Source organism: Meles meles, chromosome 12, assembly GCF_922984935.1.
Source record: "Meles meles chromosome 12, mMelMel3.1 paternal haplotype, whole genome shotgun sequence".
NCBI classification, from domain to species: Eukaryota; Metazoa; Chordata; class Mammalia; order Carnivora; family Mustelidae; genus Meles; species Meles meles.
Window position 1 is genome coordinate 43,143,227 of NC_060077.1, and position 18,716 is coordinate 43,161,942.

The window sequence follows — 18,716 nt, forward strand, 5'->3', positions numbered from 1 at the left end:
CCCGGCCCCTTGGGGATGCGGCCGCAGTCGGCGAGTCTGGCTGTCCTCACGCCGTGCCCGCTGTGCCCGGGTGCCGGCTCCCCGGAGGCAGTGAGGGACATCTTTATCAGTCCCTGGGAGGGACGCGACTCGGGTTGCCTACCCTGGCAGGACGTCTCCATTCTCCCTCACATTTGGACTTTAGAGTCTAGGGGGGAAATGAACACGGATCCTCTTCTCTTAACTCTGCCTCATGCATCCATATCAGTGTCCAAGTGAACGTGCAGGGCAGCGGGGAGACAGCCCCACGCTTCACAACAGCGAAGGAAGCACAGCATCAGACTCTAATAAATGCTACACTACATTTTGAAAGATAATCTGACAGTCTCCGCTTCTGATGTCCTACTCTGAACTTTTTCTGTCAACGTGAAAGGCCACAATGGTCCCATTTGCTCCTAACAGTTCAAACACCGCTAGACCTTGGTCTTTCGCTTGCTTACGTATTTTCTGCCTAGAGTTACACTGATCTCCACCAATTTCTTTTGGGGACCAAGCAACTCCACAGAAGAATGTCACATAAAATCCCTACGGAAGTGTTGTATGCTGGGGTGTATTTCAATCAATCCGCTTTTCTAATGAGCACTAGAGTGAGGTTATTTGCAGACCGCATAAACTACAGTTTCCATAAGTGAATAGGTTGTTGTTGGCTGTGGCCTGTTATATGGACAGTAAATATTTGCTGTGTTCCCTAAATGAAGCCATTGGTCCATGTTATCTCTAATATGCCTTGAGGATGTTGTTGGGCTTTTTGATTTGCAAATGAAAGAAAGGATATTCCCTAAGCAAAAATTTCACAAAGGCCAAGCAGAAAATTATGCCATGTAAGGAAACAGTCCATCCATGAACTTTCTTAAACAGAAGATCACACACATAATGGTCTGAAGTCATCCCAGCCTTCAGAAGAGCCACCCAGAGGGGAAAAATCCAGAAAGGGATAAAAAATGGTTTTGCATAACCCAATCTGTGTCTTTGTGACTTCCCATCGTCCCCATCCTAACACCATGTTTGTTCATGAAGTGTCATAAGGGAAGAAACAGGACACAAAAAAATGAAACACGAATGATGCATGTCTACACCCAGCAGTTAACCACAATGTCTCTTCAGTACAGGTAACTCTCAAACTTGAGAGCAAGTTGAACTGATGAGGTCAAATCTACTTTTTCCATTGAATTAAAGTTATACTAGGAAAGTGTATTCTAGTCCAAGAGCTTGAGGACCAACTTTCCATTGAGATGACCACAACACTATATTTAATCAGCTATAAATGGTACTTACCAGTCAATAAATCTTATTCTGAGTATCTGTGATAAGCTAGGCATTATGTGAAAATACCGAGGATTCACAAGTGAGCCAAAACTGACCTGGGTTCTGTGTTTACAGAGCTTCCAGGCATTCCTGTGCAGTGAAGGGTGGAAATTGTCTGATGTACAATGATGTGAGACAGTATTCGTCACATGTGTTTCTCTAGACATGTGCCCACGTGTACCTGGTGAGGGGCTGCTCTGGGAAGATGGAAGAAAATGTTTGACTCTTAGGAAGACTTGAGACCAAGATCTCAAGTGACCCTCTTCCCTTTCTCTTCTCTAGCTACAGGAATAGACACATCAAACTTGGGAACCAGGAAGCCATCTCCAGAAAGCAGAGGGAAGAATCCTGAGGATAGAGAGCACATTAGGAGACAGACTAATAAGGCAGGTCAATCAACCTTACCCATAGGGAATAACGGCGGAGTCACTGGCAGAATGCTACTAAGTGTGAATTCTTTATAAGCTGCCAACTACTTTAAACAACCACTTGAAAACTGTCAGTTTCTTATCACAATCTGAAGGCATTTCTTCTGCCCTTAAAATCAAAGTGCCCCATAGTTACTCCCACTCTGTGTGACCAACTTAGCTAAAGCAAAAATGCAAAGTTAGACCTGCTTCTTAAAACCTATTCCCTCACTGTTGGTCATGATAAAAATGCCCATCAGGCTCTGTACTTGGGGACATATCTCACTGCTTCACGAGAAGGGCCCCCAGTGCCCCCAGACTCCCTTTCAGTTGCCTGGTGGAGGAGAGTGGGTGACCATCACAGAGGCAGCAGGTGGGTAATTTTCCCCATCCTCACATTCAGTCATCAGCACATGATGCTTGATCAAGATGAACTGATTTACATCTAGGATGTATGTGGTCAAGAGTCATAAGACTAGCCTGGGTGTCCCATCCTTCTCATTTCTTGTCTTTGCTTTCTAGAACTCAAAAAACTTCCCCCTGATATCTAGGCGTACTCTTAGGTGTCTTTACTACAAAGTCTTTGTGCTGCTTATCTAATGAGGAGGGGGAAAAGTCCTTGAAGACTGGGTATCTTGAATAAATTTTGATTTCAAAGCATTCCTAACATAATACACCCTACAAAAATGCCTTATACATTCATAAGCTAATGATAAGATGCGCTTCATTAAAAAGAAATGCAAGTGGGGCGCCTGGGTGGCTCAGTGGATTAAGCCGCTCCCTTCAGCTCGGGTCATGGTCTCAGGGTCCTGGGATCGAGCCCCGCGTCGGGCTCTCTGCTCCGCAGGGAGCCTGCTTCCCTTCCTCTCTCTCTGCCTGCCTCTCTGCCTACTTGTGATCTCTCTGTCAAATGAATAAATAAAAAAAATCTTTAAAAAAAAAAAAAGATTCTAAAAAAAAAAAGAAATGCAAGTTGGTAGTGAAAGAGAGACAGAAATATCTCTGAGAAAAATTTAAAAAAAATTAACTGCACTCTAGCTTGGTCTGTTTTGGAATGTAAATGTTTGGTCGATACAATTTCAATCAGTTACATTTGATATAGGCATCACTGGGCAAGGCACCTTCAGAATGAATTCAGTGAGTCCCTAGACTTCAAAATTTACAAACAGCAGCTACTTTCCTGTCTTATCAAAGGCTTTGTTCAAATAGACCAAAACAAAACAAAGAACAATTGCTCTCTTCAAATTTTCTTAATGTACTTATTTGCGAATATCCCATTTGCTGTGTATAACTAAAGATTCAAAAATCTCAGTATCTTCTGAACCCGACTGGTCTTATTTATCAGTTGATTGATTCGGTGACATTATTAAGAATTATGGCCATTATTTTAATCATCTCTCTTGAGAGATACCAGGAACAAATCTCCCTATATTGATCAGGGGTGTGTGACTTAATATGTTTTAAACTATCACACGAGAATTTCAAAACTGTGAAAAGTTAAAATCATGCCTGAAATCATACATGAAAACAGTGGTTAAGAGCTCATGCAATGGAGTTAACATACTGTTCAAAATTGAGTACCCTTGCCTCTTAGCAGAATGATCTCAGACAAGTCAGTAGGCCTCTCGATTCTCCACTTTCTGCTCTGAAAATGGGAATGCCTTGTGGGGCTGTATGTTCCCAACACAGTTATCACATGTGAACTGCCTGGCACAGTGCCAGGCTTATTGACAAGTGCCTGGCGAGTGGAAGATGAATATTCACAGTTGTTACTCTTACCACATCAGCACTGCAACAAAAATGCAGCCAGGTTCAGGAGTTTTGTCATTCTTTGTTTGTGCCAACTGACGTGGGCAGTGGACCATATACTATCCTTCTTCTTCTTTCTAAGTAAGAAATATATGAAGAAATGGCTGTCATGAAAGCACACGCATGACTCATTCAGAATGACTAAATGTGATAGTCAGGAATGGAATACTGGGTTCTTGACTTCCAGCCCAGTTTGCTTTTTTATTGCCCCCAGGGGGGAATATATAGCTCAGTTTATTGTTCAGGAGATTTCATCCTCTACCAAGAAATTTATTTTAGGACAATTCCGTGAGCTCTTTGGAAGGATCAATAACTCTACAAAAATAAACTCAGATCATCAGGCAACTCAGTTGTGAACTTCTTCTTTCTTAAAAAGATGAAATTAGTTTCTAATTCCATATTGCTTAATTTTTTTCAGATGTTTCTTTGTCCCAAGAATGCTTCGTATAGCCAAATAATATGTTTGAGAATTCATTGCTGTTACACTTATGGTGTGGTTTTGAATACATTTTTTCTTTATAAGAAATAACTGACAAAAATAGGCTCTTAGGATTTGGTTTGTTTCCAAGAGAGCTATAACAGCTTAGGCAGTAGTGTCTTCATATATGAGCCACATCAAACTATGTTGTAGTTCATCATTTATTTATGAATAAGAGTCAATTATTCTGGAATCAACAAAATGTTCTAAATAGAATATGTTTGATGATTATAAAATACATTATTAAATTTTACCACAATCTTGGTCTATGCTCATTCAAAAAGTATTCATGAGCAAATTCATTCTTTTTAGTATTTCAGATTATGCAGTTCTGAATAACGTGCTAAGTACTTAAGTATGGTCAATTCTCCTTATTTGATGTAGTATGGTGTATAAAGTTGCTGCCAACAGTGAATTAGCTAATACTGAACAATTGCTCCTAGGGGAAATATAGGGTTAGGTTCCTACAAGCCTCTGGTCACAAAGGTTTTTGTCAACCAGTCAATACATAACCTTGTGTTATGTGTGTTTCTATTTAAAGATACCTTATTCAATACATAACATTGATTCTGTAACATCAAACTCATGGCCAACATCACTGTAACTCATGCCTGAACAGAGCTTAACTAACACATATTTTCTCCATAAGGCATATGACAGCCTTGTGCTTAGGAACACTAGCTAGCACTTTGGCAATATGGTTGGGAGCCATTTTAAACAGCAAAATCACCAACAAAAAGCACAAAATGAAAAAAAAAAGTGACACTAAATTTACCATGAAAAGGACAGTTATTTGTAATATGAGAGGGAAAATAAGAAGGTAGAGAGCATTGTCTTGCTGGATCTTGGCTGGGAATAAGCACGTCGGTCAAGGAAGTGTTTGCCCCTCTGCACAAGTCTACAAATGACTGTGAAAATTCGATAAGTATGGCTTCTTTTAGATTTAAAAATAAATTTAGTAAGTAGGTAAGCAGAATTTATGAATAATGAGGATGAATGGTATTTCAACTTAAGTCCAGGAACAGTAAGAAATTGATACATTTGGGAGGATAAAGGAAAGTTCTTGGAATTTTGTGGCCATCAGAAGATTTGTTTGGTCAGTAAGCATATTGGGGAAGTTCTGCATATTCAAAACTGTACCGGGCAATGAGAAAAACAGATTTGAGTTCCTTCTCATCTTAATTGACTGAAATGATTTAAAATAGTGCTACATTTGGTAAATAGAATACAGCATAGTAAAAACTGTGTAGCTAGGTGATGAAAAAATAGAGCTTATACAATCAGAAAAGTTGGATGTTAATTAGGGAAGTCTGTAGAGAAGTATGGGTTTAAGGTAAGTGTTACAGTTTTTGTTTTGCTTTAAATCCAGCATGATATAAAAAAATGAATGTAATTGTTAGCAAGGAAGGGGCAGTTAATGTGACTTGTACCTGGTATGTTTCTAATGTGGCCAGCTGGTGAAGTAGCCAGACCAAGGTATGTGGTCTTAGATGTGGCCAGAGGTGGGTGGGGTGGGTGGGTAGGTGAGGCAGACAGACCAGGTAGGATTGAGGACTACTAAACAAGAAGGAGAGCAGTATAGGCTGGTGGAAACAAAACAAAACAACTCTGGTTCTCTTTCTGCCTTATCTAACAATGGATAGAGTAAGCAGATGTCTTGATTTGCCTGGGCCAGTCCCAGGTTACTCCTGTTGCAGATCAGTTAACACTATTAATTATTTTTAGTGTCTCCTTTCATCTTCAAAAGTGCCTGGGTTTGAACAATAAATTATATGGTCATTCTAAGAGGCCTAAAATGAACTGAAAGCCACACTATGTTTGTCTAGCCTTTATAAAGGCTAAAATATTAGTAAATGTCAATTCAAATAATAAAATCAGAAAATGAGAAGTAACTGGTTTTCTCCGAGTCAAAACTTTACTTGCATCAAATTCTTCTGTTATTGCCTCATGCACATTTTGGTAACTTTTTGAAGTTTATATTATTTTTTCAAAAAGTTGATTAAGCAGCAAAGACTTGATTGTTTAATTGGTTGATGAAGGTAGATATTTTCATGAACTTTCCTTGGCTCTGTTTTCTTGCACTTAATCACTTACATTCATCCTCGGGAGCTGAGAACACAGCACTGTGCTGCTCCATTCTATAACTGCTCTGGCTTGGTTCTAGCACATTTAAATAGTGGCAGAGCTCTCCTTCAAGGCCCCACTGACATCTTTGAGCATTCACTGGTTAAAAAAAAAAACACAAAAAACTAAAACATAAATTAATAAGCGATGGGCAGTAAAAAAGTTACTACTACCTTTTGACTAATGGAAAATACAGGTGAGACAAGAGTGTCGTAGAGAATGCTGAGGGGTCAAGCAGGAAAGTGCCTTAGTTTTCTAGTGCATCCTTACATGTTTTCCCCTAGCTTTAAAAAAAAACAAAAACAAAATATTTTATTCCCTGAATATTCTAAGATTATGCTTTCTAAAGGGCTGTTTGAGGGCAAAGTGATGCCAGGATTCCTGGGAGAAATAGGACGAACGTTAGAAAAACAAAAAACAAAAAACAAAACCCTATCAGAACTCAGTTCCAATGTGTTTCAACCCAAAAAGAATCTTCTCCTTTAGTGCTAGGGATTCCAGTTTCATGAAGGATTTTTAAAAATAAATATTTGTAGATTATGGTTTTCTCCTGTGAATTTTATCAAAGTATAGTATTCTTTATTTCTTTTTAATTTATTAGTCATTTATTTATTTGACAGAGGGAAAGCACAAGCAGGGGAAGCGTTAGAGGGAGAGGGAGCTGAGCAGGTCCCTGAGCAGGGCCCCCCCCCCACCCCCGCCAACTTGAGGCTCAATCCCAGGATCCTGAGATCAGGACGTAAGCTGAAGGCAAACACCTAACCCACTTAGCCCCCCAGGTGCCCCAAAGTACAGCATTCCTATAAAAAGTGCCTAAGTCATAAGTGACTCAATGAATTTTCATGAACTGAACACAGTTGTGTAACCAGCCCCCCGACTGTGAAGAAAACATGACCAGCACCCCAGGGCCCCACATGGCTCCTTCTAATCATGAATCCTTCCCAAAAGTCACACTGATTCTGACTTCCATCATCATCCATTAGTTTTGAATATATACTGAAGGAAAAAAAAACATTTCATCTTATGTTTGATCCCTATACTTGGCATAGTGTCTGGCACATAGCACTTTATTTAATAACATTCACTGAATAAAGTGAAAGAAAGCAGACTTTCGTAAGAGAGTTGAAAGAGTTAACCTATGTTTTATACGTAGGGAGGAAAGCAGCATTGCATTTGGGAGAGAACTGGGATCTGGGCATGCTAACTTGAAAACAAGTTGAAAACTCAAACTTAGAACAGAAGAGGACACTTCAGTTTTATCTCTGAACAAATGTAAACGGCTCAAATAAATCTAAACCTCTGTGGAGTTTTTCTTGGACCTTTACCAACTCTGTTCACATCATATCCACCTAACTGGTGAGGCCAACCTCCAGAGACCTTGTTTCTCTTTCTCACTTGTAAATGGACCCATGATTAGAGAGGCCCTCCCGCCTGACCAGTGCAGCCAAGAAATGACTATTTTCAGTCTTCCTCCACCCCGCTCTGAGGCCCAGTCAGTCGGAGAACAAAATAAGAGTCACCCTCTCCCTGGGCCACAGCATGTGATCTCCAGCCAGAGTGCTTCTTGCTCTAATGAATGAGGTAATAAGAGGCCAAATGAGGTTTCAAACGTATGTTACCTCAGAATTACAATTTTCCTTAACTGCACTTTTAAAAAGCTGGAATCAAGAACCCAACATTGCCAAATCCCTGCTTAGCCAAAAAGATCTGTCAACTGTAGAAATAACAAATAAGAGGAAAATCCATCTCAGGCTTTGAACTGATTGCTGTTCCTAAGCAATGCCCAAGGAAATTCAAATAAATTATGTCTTCTGAAGGACAGATTGATTATGAATAATCTAATGATCTCTTTAGGTTGGAGTTTTAAACCCTTCTTTAGGGTACTTCAAAAATTTTAAGGGAACAAGTCTGGATAATAAAAACAACTTTTTTTAGAGGATGGTTTCCCTTAATTTACTGCCTCCCCCTTGCCCAGAAATACGCTGTATTTTATCAGAGATGAGGCTTCAAAGAGCCGAGTGAAAGTCCAAAGTGGACAAACACACAAATCTGTTTCATCTGCATTAAAACTAAACATGTTAAACCCAGAAGCAAATCTAATTTGCCTGGGGAGGTCTGAGAAGGGAAAGTGGTTCTTTCTCCTTTTTTACGTTTTCCAAATTATGTTAATTGGAGGTCCTTAAACAAATATAATCTTTGCATAAACTGTTCCCTCTGTGTGGAATTTTCTCCATGTCTGGAGAACTTTAACTCCACCTGCAAGACCCTGGAGTCTTCACCTGCTCTTGAAGCTTGTCCCGGTACCTCCCAGTGTTCTTACATGTTTGCAACATATATCTGATAAAGAATGGATAGAGGAACTTAACAAATTAACAACAAATTAAGAAGAAAAAGACAATCCAACAGTAAAAGGACCAAAGACTAGAATCTGCACTTCACAAAAGAGGAAACTCAAATGGCCAACAAAAATACACTCAATGTATTAGTACCATGGAAGTGCAAATTAATACCTAATTAATGTTTGGGGATACATAATATGTGATGAGATTGTAAAGACAAGGAAGAGAGAAACAAGGCAGGAGAGTGGTTTCCTCCAGAGAGGGAGAGCTGAAAGATCCAGAAGGGCACATGGGTGCTTCTAGAGCAGCATTCTTATTCCTCACAGGCATTTAGTTCTTGTAGGTATTTGGTTATTAAGTGGATGTTTGCTTCATTTCTCACATATACTGATATAAATAAAACATTTGATGTAATGTAATGTAATGGAATAGATATATACATTTTAGAATAAGGAAGAATCTTTTAAAAAGCATACCTGGCAAAATGGGAATCTGTATCCTTTAAATCATCCTGGAAAGATAGCTTTGGGTGATGCTTTGAAACAGAAATGTTTTAAGGATATCAAGATGCATTTGTCTATGTCTAGAAAGCTCTACAAGCTTGACTCCATTTTCACTCAGATTGAGGCTTAAAACGTATTTAATATACTTGTCAAAATATCTTTTGACTGTTTATATGGAGTAAAAAATACAGTCTTCTGGGAAGGGCTTGGTTCTGAGAGCAGGACTGATCTTCACAACCTCTGGATCCCTGACTGCTCTGTGATGCCATGGTGTCATTAAATCACCTTATTCTGCTTCTTATTGCTTTAGGATTTCTCTCTTCATTTTCCCCTTTCTATTATTTATTCAGCTTATTCAAAAATTTATATTTTCCACTATTTTTTATTTTTTAATTTTTTTTCAAATGATGATGGCCTCAATTCTTTTTTTTTTTAAAGATTTTATTTACTTATTTGACAGCGAGAGAGAGATCACAAGGAGGCAGAGAGGCAGGCGGGGGTGGGGGTGGGGGGGGAGGGAAGCAGGCTCCCTGCTGAGCAGAGAGCCCGATGTGGGGCTCGATCCCAGGACCCTGAGATCATGACCTGAGCTGAAGGCAGAGGCTTAACCCACTGAGCCACAGAGGCACCCCTATTTTTTAAATTTTTTAAAAAGATTTTTATTTATTTATTTGAGAGAGAGAGTGAGAGAGCACAAGCAGGGGGCGGGGAGAGGGAGAAGCAGTGTCCCCACTGAGCAGGGAGCCCGTTGCAGGGCTAGATCCAAGAACCCTGAGATCATGACCTGAGCTGAAATCAGACACTTAACTGACTAAGCCACCCAGATGACCCTCCACTACTTTTAAAAAAGGATTATTAGATCTTTAAATTTCTTTAAGGGTTATTAGATTTTTAAAAATTTCTTTTTTTATAAAATTGAGTTATAATTGACATATAACATTATAATATTCAAGTATAGAACATAATAATTCAATATTTGTATATATTGCAAAATGATCATCACAAATCTAGTTAATATCCATCATCATACATAGTTTCATATGCAATACTTTCAAATACACAATGCTGTATTATTTACTATAGTCACCATGTTGTACATTACACCTGCATGACTTATTTATTCTGTAATTGGAACTTTGCACCTTTCAATCCCCTTTACCCATTTTACCCACCTCCCTCATCCTCTCCTCTAGCAACTACCAATCTGCTCTCCGTATCTGTGATTTCGGGTTTGTTTGTTTTTTTAGATTTCAGATGTAAGTGAAATCATACAATATTAGTCTGGGTCTGAATTATTTCACTTAGCATAATATCTTCAAGGTCCATCCTTCTTGTCACAAATAGCAAGATCTCATTCTTTTTAATGGATAAGTAATATTTCATTGTATATATATATATACCACAACTTTAACCATTCATTCATGGATGGACATTTAGATTATGTCCATACCTCGGTTATTGTGACTAGTGCTGCAATAAACCTGGGGGTGCACATATCTTTTTGAGTTACTTTTTTAGTTTTCTTCAGATAAATACCCACAAGGTGGATCATATGGTAGTTTTATTTTTAATTACTTGAGGAATCTCTATATGTCTTCCATAGTGGCTGTACCAATTTAAATTCCACCAATGGTGAACAAGGGTTCACTTTTCTCCACATCCTCAACATTTTTTTTTTTAATTTTGAAAATAGACATTTCTGACAGGTGTGAAGTGATCTCTCACTGTGGTTTTGATTTGCATTTCCCTGATGATTAATGATGTTGAGCACCTTTTCAAATGCCTGCTGTCCATCTGCATGTTTTTTCTGGAAAAATGTCTATTGAGATTCTCTGTCCATTTTTTAATCAGATTGCTTTTTGTTATTGAGTTTTTAAAAAGTGAAATTATATTTCAGATATTAACCTCTTATTGGATATGTGATTTGTAAATATCTTCTCTCATTTAGTAGGTTGCCTTTTTATCGATGGTTTCCTTTCCTGTGCGGAAGCTTTTTAGTTTGATGTAGTTATGTTTGTTTAAGCTTTCCTTGTCTTTGGTCCAAAAAATCATTGCCAAGACTGATGTCAAGGAGCTTACTACCTATGTTTTCTTCTGGGAGTTTTAAGTTTCAAGTCTTACATTCAAGTCTCTCATCCATTTCAAATTTATCTTTGTGTATGATGGCTGGCCAGTTTTCCAAATACCATTTATTGAGTAGACTGTCTTTTCCCCATTGTACATTCTTGGCTCTTTCATCATAAATTAATTGATCATGTAGGCATGGGCTTATTTCCTGTTTCCATTAATTTACCCATTTTTATGCAAAAACCATACTGTTTTGATTTGAATTTTCGAGTTGTAGGAGTTTTTATAATATTGTAGATATAGGTCCCTTTCAGATGTATGATTGGTAAATATTTTCTCCCATTCTGGTGGTTGTCACTTTACTTTGATGGGTTTATTTGAAAAAAAAAAAAAAGTCTCATTTTGATGGTCTAATTTATCTTATTTTCTATTGTTCTTGCTTTTAGTGTCACATCTAAGAATTCTTCGTCAAATCCTGTATCATAAAGATTTATCCCTATCTTTTCTTCTATGAGTTTATTTTTGTTCTAATATTTAGGTCTTTGGTCCATTTTGAGTTAATTTTAGTACATGGTATAAGGGAAAGGTCCAACTTAGTACTTTTGCGTTTGACTATCCAGTTGTCTCAACACCCTTTGTCAAAAGACTCTTTCCCCTTTGGCTGGTTTTGACATCCTTGCTGAAAATCAGCTGACTGACCATAGGAGCATAGGTTAATTTCTGAACTCCAGTTCTCTTCCATTCAGCAATCTGCCCATTTTTGTGCTCATACCACATTGTCTTGGTTATTGTTGCTTCCTAGTAAGTTGTGAAACTGGGATATCTGAGTCTTTGTTATTTTTTCAGTATAGTTTTAGTTATTCTGTGTTGCTTGCAATTCCATATGAATTACAAAATCAACTTTTAATTTGTGCAAAGAAGTTAGCTGGATTTTGATAGGGATGGTGTTGAATCTGTAGATTCACTGGGAGTACTGTCATCTTAACAGTCAAGTCTTCCCATCCACAAATACGAGATTTTTCATTTATTTTGAACTTCTTTCAACAATGTTTTGTAGTTTTCAGAGTAACCATTTTGCATTTCCTTCATTAAATTCATTCCTAAGTATTTTATTCTTTTTGATGCTACTGTGAGATTTAGTTTTTGGATTGTTCATTGCAGGTGTATAGAAATTTAACTGATTTTGTATATTGATCTTGTATATTGATCTTGTATCCGCACCTTGACGAACTCATGTATTCTAATTTTTTTTAGTGGCTTAGAGTTTTCTATAGATCAGATAATGTCATGTAAACAGAGATAGTCCCACTTCTTTCTCTCCAATCTGTATGGCTTTTTTTTCTTGCTCAATGCCCTAGTTAGATCCTCCAATACAATGCTGAGTAAAAAGTGATAAGAGCAAATGTCCTTGTCTTGTTCCTGATCTTAGAGGAAAAGCATCCAGTATGATGTTAGTTCTGGACTTTCCATAGCTGACCTTCATCAGGTTGAAGAAGTGCCCTTGTATTACTAGTGGTGTGTATATATATATATATGTGTGTGTGTGTGTGTGTGTGTGTATTTGTTTTTTAGATGTTGAGTTTGATCTTTATGGATTTTGGATACTAGCCCTTTATCTGATAAGACATTTGCGAACATCTTTTCCCATTCTGTCCATCGTCTTTTGTTTTTTGTTGACTGTTTCCTTTGCTGTGCAAAAGCTTTTATCTTGATCAAGTCCCAACAATTTATTTTTACCTTTGCTTCCCTTGCCTTTGGAGACATGTTTAGCGAGAATTTGTTGCCTGTGTTCTCCTCTAGAATTTTGACAGGTTCCTGTCTCATATTTAGGTCTTTCTTCCATTTTGAGTCTATTTTTGTGTATGGTATAAGGAAATGGTCCAGTTTCATTCTTCTGCATGTGACTGTCCAATTTTCCCAGTATCATTTATTTAAGAGACTGTCTTTTTTCCATTGGATATTCTTTCCTGCTTTATCAAAGATTAGTTGACCATGGAATTGAGGGTCCTTTTCTGGATTCTCTATTCTGTTCCACTGATCTATGTGTGTGTGTTTTTGTGCCAGTAACATACTGTTTTGATAACTACAGTTTTGTAATAGAGCTTGAAGTCTGGAATTGTGATGCCACCAACTTTGGTTTTCTTTTTCAACATTCCTTTGGCTAATAGGGGTCTTTTCTGGTTCCATACAAATTTTGGGATTTGTTCCAGCCCTGTGAAAAACGCTAGTGGTATTTTAATAGGGATTGCCTTGAATATAGATTCAGAGTATAGATTGCTCTGAGTGGTGTAGATATTTTAACAATACTTGTTCTTCCAATCCATGAGTATGGAACGTTTTTCCATTTCTTTGTGTCTCTGTCAATCTTTTTCATTAGTGTTCTATAGTTTTCTGAGTACAGAAGCTTAGCCTCTTTGGTTAGGCTTATTCCTAGGTGTCCTATGGTTTTGGGTGAAATTGTAAATGGAATCGACTCCTTAATTTCTTTTTCTTCTGTCTCATTGTTAGTGTATAGAAACGTGACAGATTTCTGTGCATTGATTTTATATCCTGTCACTTTGCTGAACCCCTGTATGAGTTCTAGTTAATTTGGAGTAAGGTCTTTCAGGTTTTCCACAGAGTTATCATGTCATATGCGAAGAGTGAGAGTTTGACTTCTTTGCCAATTCAGCTACCTTTTCTTTTTGTTGTCTGATTGTCGAGTCTAGGACTTTCAGTGCTATGCTGAACAACAGTAGTGAGAGTAGACATCCTGTCATGTTCCTGACCTTAGGGGAAAAGCTCTCAGTTTTTTCCCATTGGGAATGATATTCACCATGGGTTTTTCGTATATGGCTTTTATGAAATTGAGATATGTTCCTTCTATCCCTACGTTGTGAAGAGTTTTAATCAAGAAAGGATGCTGTAGGGCTGCCTGGGTGGCTCAACTGGTTAAGTGTCTACCTTTGGATCAGGTCATGATCCCAGAGTCCTGGGATCATGAGCCCCACATTGGGCTCCCTGTTCAGTGGGGATCCTGCTTTTCCCTTTCCTCCCTGTGCATGCTCTCTCTCAAATAAATAAAATCTTAAAAAAAAAAAAAAAAAGGATGCTGTACTATGTCAAATGCTTTTTCTGCATTGACTGAGAGGAACATATGGTTCTTGTCCTTTCTCTTATTAATGTAGTGTATCACACTTGATTTGCAGGTGTTGAACCATCCTTGCAAGCCCAGGAATAAATCCCAGTTGACTGTGGTGAATAATCCTTCTAATGTACTGTCAGACCCTACTGCCTGCTGAGCATTGCTGAAAAACAGCTAATACAGCCTGTTGTTCTTCAGCAAAGGGGAAGAAGCAAAGGCAGAAAGCTCAACCTGTTTAAATACCTTCATGAATCTCTGTATAATCCTGAGATGGCATTTTATATTTAGTGGGTAGATAAAACAAAAGGTATCTTCCCGCTTGTATCAAAAAACAAACGAGAGGGACACCTGGGTAGCTCAGTGGGTTAAACCCTCTGCCTTCGGCTCAGGTCATGATTCCAGGATCCTGGGATTGGACTCTCTGCTCAGCCGGAAGCCTGCCTCACCCCCCACCTGCCTGTCTACTTGTGATCCCTGTCAAATAAATAAAATCTAAACGAAACAAAACAAACAAACAAACAAAGGAGAGGGGACACCTTGCTCAATCAGTCAGAACAGCATGCAACTCTTGATCCCAGGGTCATGAGTCTGAGCTTCCTATTGGCGGTAGGGATTGGGTGGCTCAGTGGGTTAGGCCGCTGCCTTCGGCTCGGGTCATGATCTCGGGGTCCTGGGATCGAGTCCCGCATCGGGCTCTTTGCTCAGCGGGGAGCCTGCTTCCCTCTCTCTCTGCCTGCCTCTCTGTCTACTTGTGATCTCTCTCTGTCAAATAAATAAATAAAATCTTTAAAAAAAAATAAAAATAAAAAACAAAAACAAGACAGAAAAAAAACAAAAGAAAAACTTGTCCAACTTTGGGGGAAAAGAAAAGACCACCAGAAGACCATGACTTACCAGAAGATGGCTAGAGCACTGAGCTATTATAGAAGAACTGGGGAAATCACCAAAATGTGGAGATAGCTAACTTACTAATTCAGTGAGGCCATTCTCCAAAGACTCCATCTTATTTCTTAGAAGCAGCGATCTTCTACTCACAGTATGTTCAACCTGAACAAGGATATCTCAGCTTGAGTAAGTGGAATGCAAGTTATAGTTGGACATATGCTGATTGTCATGAGGTACGCCACCCCGATTGCTAAATGTTCTCTTACATTTCATGATTTTCTGGCATCAGAAATCCCTACAAACTTCAAGATTTTTCTCTTAAAGCAAATACTGAAAAGGAAAACAATTAACTTCATTATTTTTTTTTATTAAATAGCATATGCTCTACAAAGAAAAAGTGTTGGTATTAATTTTTTAAATGTCTGGCAGAATTCTGTGGTAAAACCATTTGGGCCTTGGCTTTTGTGAGTTTTTATTATTGATCCGATCTTGTCACTTCTATAGATCTATTCAGTTGTCTATTTTTTCTTTAGTCAGTTCCAGTAGTTTGTATCTTTCTAGGAATTTATTTCACTTAAGTTATCTCATTTTTTCACATATAAATGTTCATTGTATTCCTTTACAATCCTTTTTGCTTATGTAAGGTTATTAGTAATGTCCTTCTTTCATATATACAGTTGACACTTGACCCAATACAAATTTGAGTTGCATGGGTCCACTTTTATGCAATTTTTTTTCAGTATAGTACAGTACCATAAACATATTCTCTTGAGATCTTAACATTCTCTCTTTTCTAGCTTACCTTAACATTACAGTATGTGGTACGTATAACACACAGAATGTGTCAACTGTTACTAGTAAGGCTTCTGGTCAACAGTGGTGATTAAGTTTTTGGAGAGTCAAAGTTTTATGATTTTTCAAAGTGTGTGTGTATGGGTGGTAGGGGGGTGCAGTTTGGTGTTCATAATCCCCATGTTGTCCAAGGGTCAACTATAGTCTCCATTTCATTATATTCTTTTCTTTCTCCAATTAGCTAAAATTTTATCAATTTTGTTGATTTTTCAAAACTTCTGGTTTCATTACTTTTTTCTTTTATTTCTAGTCTTTATTTCATTCTATTCACTTCCATCCTCATCTCTATTTTCTTTCTGCTTAAATTCAGTTTTCTCTTTTAAGGTAAAGGATTAGGTTATTAAGATTTTTTTTTCTTAGTCATTTACAGCTCTAAGTTACTCTCTAAGCACTGCTTTAGCTGCATCCCATAAGTTCTGATATGTTGTGTGTTTTCACTCATCTCAAGGTATTTCATGAATTAAAAAAATTTTTTTTGACCCATTGGTTACCTAGGAGTAGTCTTGTTTAATTTCCCAAATTTGTGAGTTTCCATTTTCCATTATATATTTCAAATTTGACTGCACTGTGATCAGAAAACACACTTTGTATTTTTTCTGTCCTTTTAAATTTTTAAAGATTTTATGCTCTAGTCTATGGTCTATCAGGAGAAATATTCCTTATGTGCTTGAGAAGAATATATATTGTTATTGGATGCCATGTTCTATATGTCTGTTAAGTCTAGTTGGTTTATAGTGTCCAAGTCTTCTAGTGTGTTTGGTATAGTTGTTTTATCCATAATTGAGAACAGGGCATATAGTCTCCAACTATTATTGCTGAATTATCATTCTTCATTTCTGTCAGTTGGTGCTTCATGTATTTTGGTACTCTGTCATTAGATGCATGTATAATTGTTATATCTTCCTAATGGATTCACCTTTTTATCATTATAAAATGTTCCCTAATTATCTCTAATAACATCTTTCAATTTTATATATTAGTATCATTCCAAATCTGCTGTGATTGCTGTTTGCACAATGTATCTTTTTCCATTTTTTTGTTTTTAATCTAATGTGTCTTCTGTAATGCTATTCATTAATTGGTAGCTATTATCTTCTGCCACAAGTTAGACACACTGGTTTGCAGAATAGCAGATATAAGTATTTGCTAAATTAATGAATTTATAAATGTTGCAATAAAAATCATTCTGTATTTCAAGCTACTAAGGCCAACTTTTGGTTTTAAATTTTGAAGCATCTCAGGATTCATATTTATAAAAGTCTTATGAAATTGTTTTCCATTCTTAATTTTACTATATAAAACATTAGGCAATTAGCACCTGAATATTTAATACAAATGTAGCCAAAGCTCAATACATTATTTCTTTTAAACAGATCTTATTAGTTTCTTTATGATTCTTTTGACTTTTCATTAGTATTTGACAAAAGGATCCATGATTGACTTGTCAGTTCTTCAATGAATTCACTCCGTAAAACTACTGAAGAGAAGAAATATGTAACAAGTTTAACAAATCATAACGTATTTCTGGTCTTTAAAAGCATGGAAATGGACTTTTTCACTAAACTTGCTAACCACTTATCACTAAATGTTTCACAGAACTCTTATCTAAATGATATAAGAATACAAAGATTCCCCTGGCTTTTAAATATTACCCTATAATTTCTAGCACAACATAAGTAATGGTCTCATTCTATACTGGTTTTGTTCCTGCTATTTTAAAGTATAAAACTGAATTCCAATTATATTTAAGTATACCAGTAAAAAAATCTTCCCCAATGGACTATCAAGTACATAGTCAAGGTACATAATTCTTTCTAAAATAAAACTTACTAAAATAAAAATATAGAAAAATGAAATACAAAGTTCTGTTTCTCTCAAGAACTAAAAAACAGAATTAAGAGTAACTGGAGGGGGACAGGGATGCCTGGGTGACTCAGTCAGTCGAGCATCTGCCTTCAGCTCAGATTGTGTTCCCAGGGTCCTGGGACTGAGTTCTGCATTGGGCTCCTTGCTCAGCAGGGAGCCTGCTTTTCCCTCCGCCTGCTGCTCCCCACTTGTGCCCGTGATCTCTCTTTCCCTCTCTGGCAAATAAATGAATAAAATCTTAATTTAAAAAAAAAAGTAGCTGTAGGGGAGAAACACAAGTGAGAAAATAGATGTAAGCAAAGATTTAAATACAGCACTCTAGGGAGATATAATTAATATTTTCTATTCCACGTTTATTGGAGCACAGTCTAAAGAATCAGAATATTGGGAATCTATTTTATATTATCAGACATTATTTTATCTTGAATTTAGTCTTCCTAACATAAAATATATTTAAGAATGTCTGTCTATACTATGAATTGTCACTGGGACAGGTGATTCTTTAACAGCAATCTGATCACTCTCTAAAAGGGAATTAATTTTAGACAGTAAGATATCTCCACACAAAGGTTACTGATGAATCTGTAAATGAAATAATTGTTTGCACAAGGCCAGATTTGGAGAAACTTCACCTTATATTTAAGATAATTAATATTTTAAGGCCAAATGTCCTACAATGAATTTTAATGTTGCTACCAATCTATTCCTAAATTTAACCTGTATGTGATAATGAAAAGTAGCAACCTCTTCTTGAAGTCAAAAGACATACTAGGTGTTCAACAAACATGCAAAAAAACATCTTAAATAAACATGTATAACTTTACAAATTACAGTCATGAAAATATTTAGCTGCTATAACTGAAGATATTTTGACAGTATAAAAAGGACACAAATGCAAACTTTCTACTAACAAGTATT

General features: G+C 37.2%; 1 pseudogene; it reads left to right on the forward strand.

The window, feature by feature from the left end:
- The first annotated feature begins 15 nt into the window (after positions 1-15).
- Positions 16-15,334, forward strand: LOC123953883 (annotated as a pseudogene).
- The last annotated feature ends 3,382 nt before the right edge of the window (positions 15,335-18,716 follow it).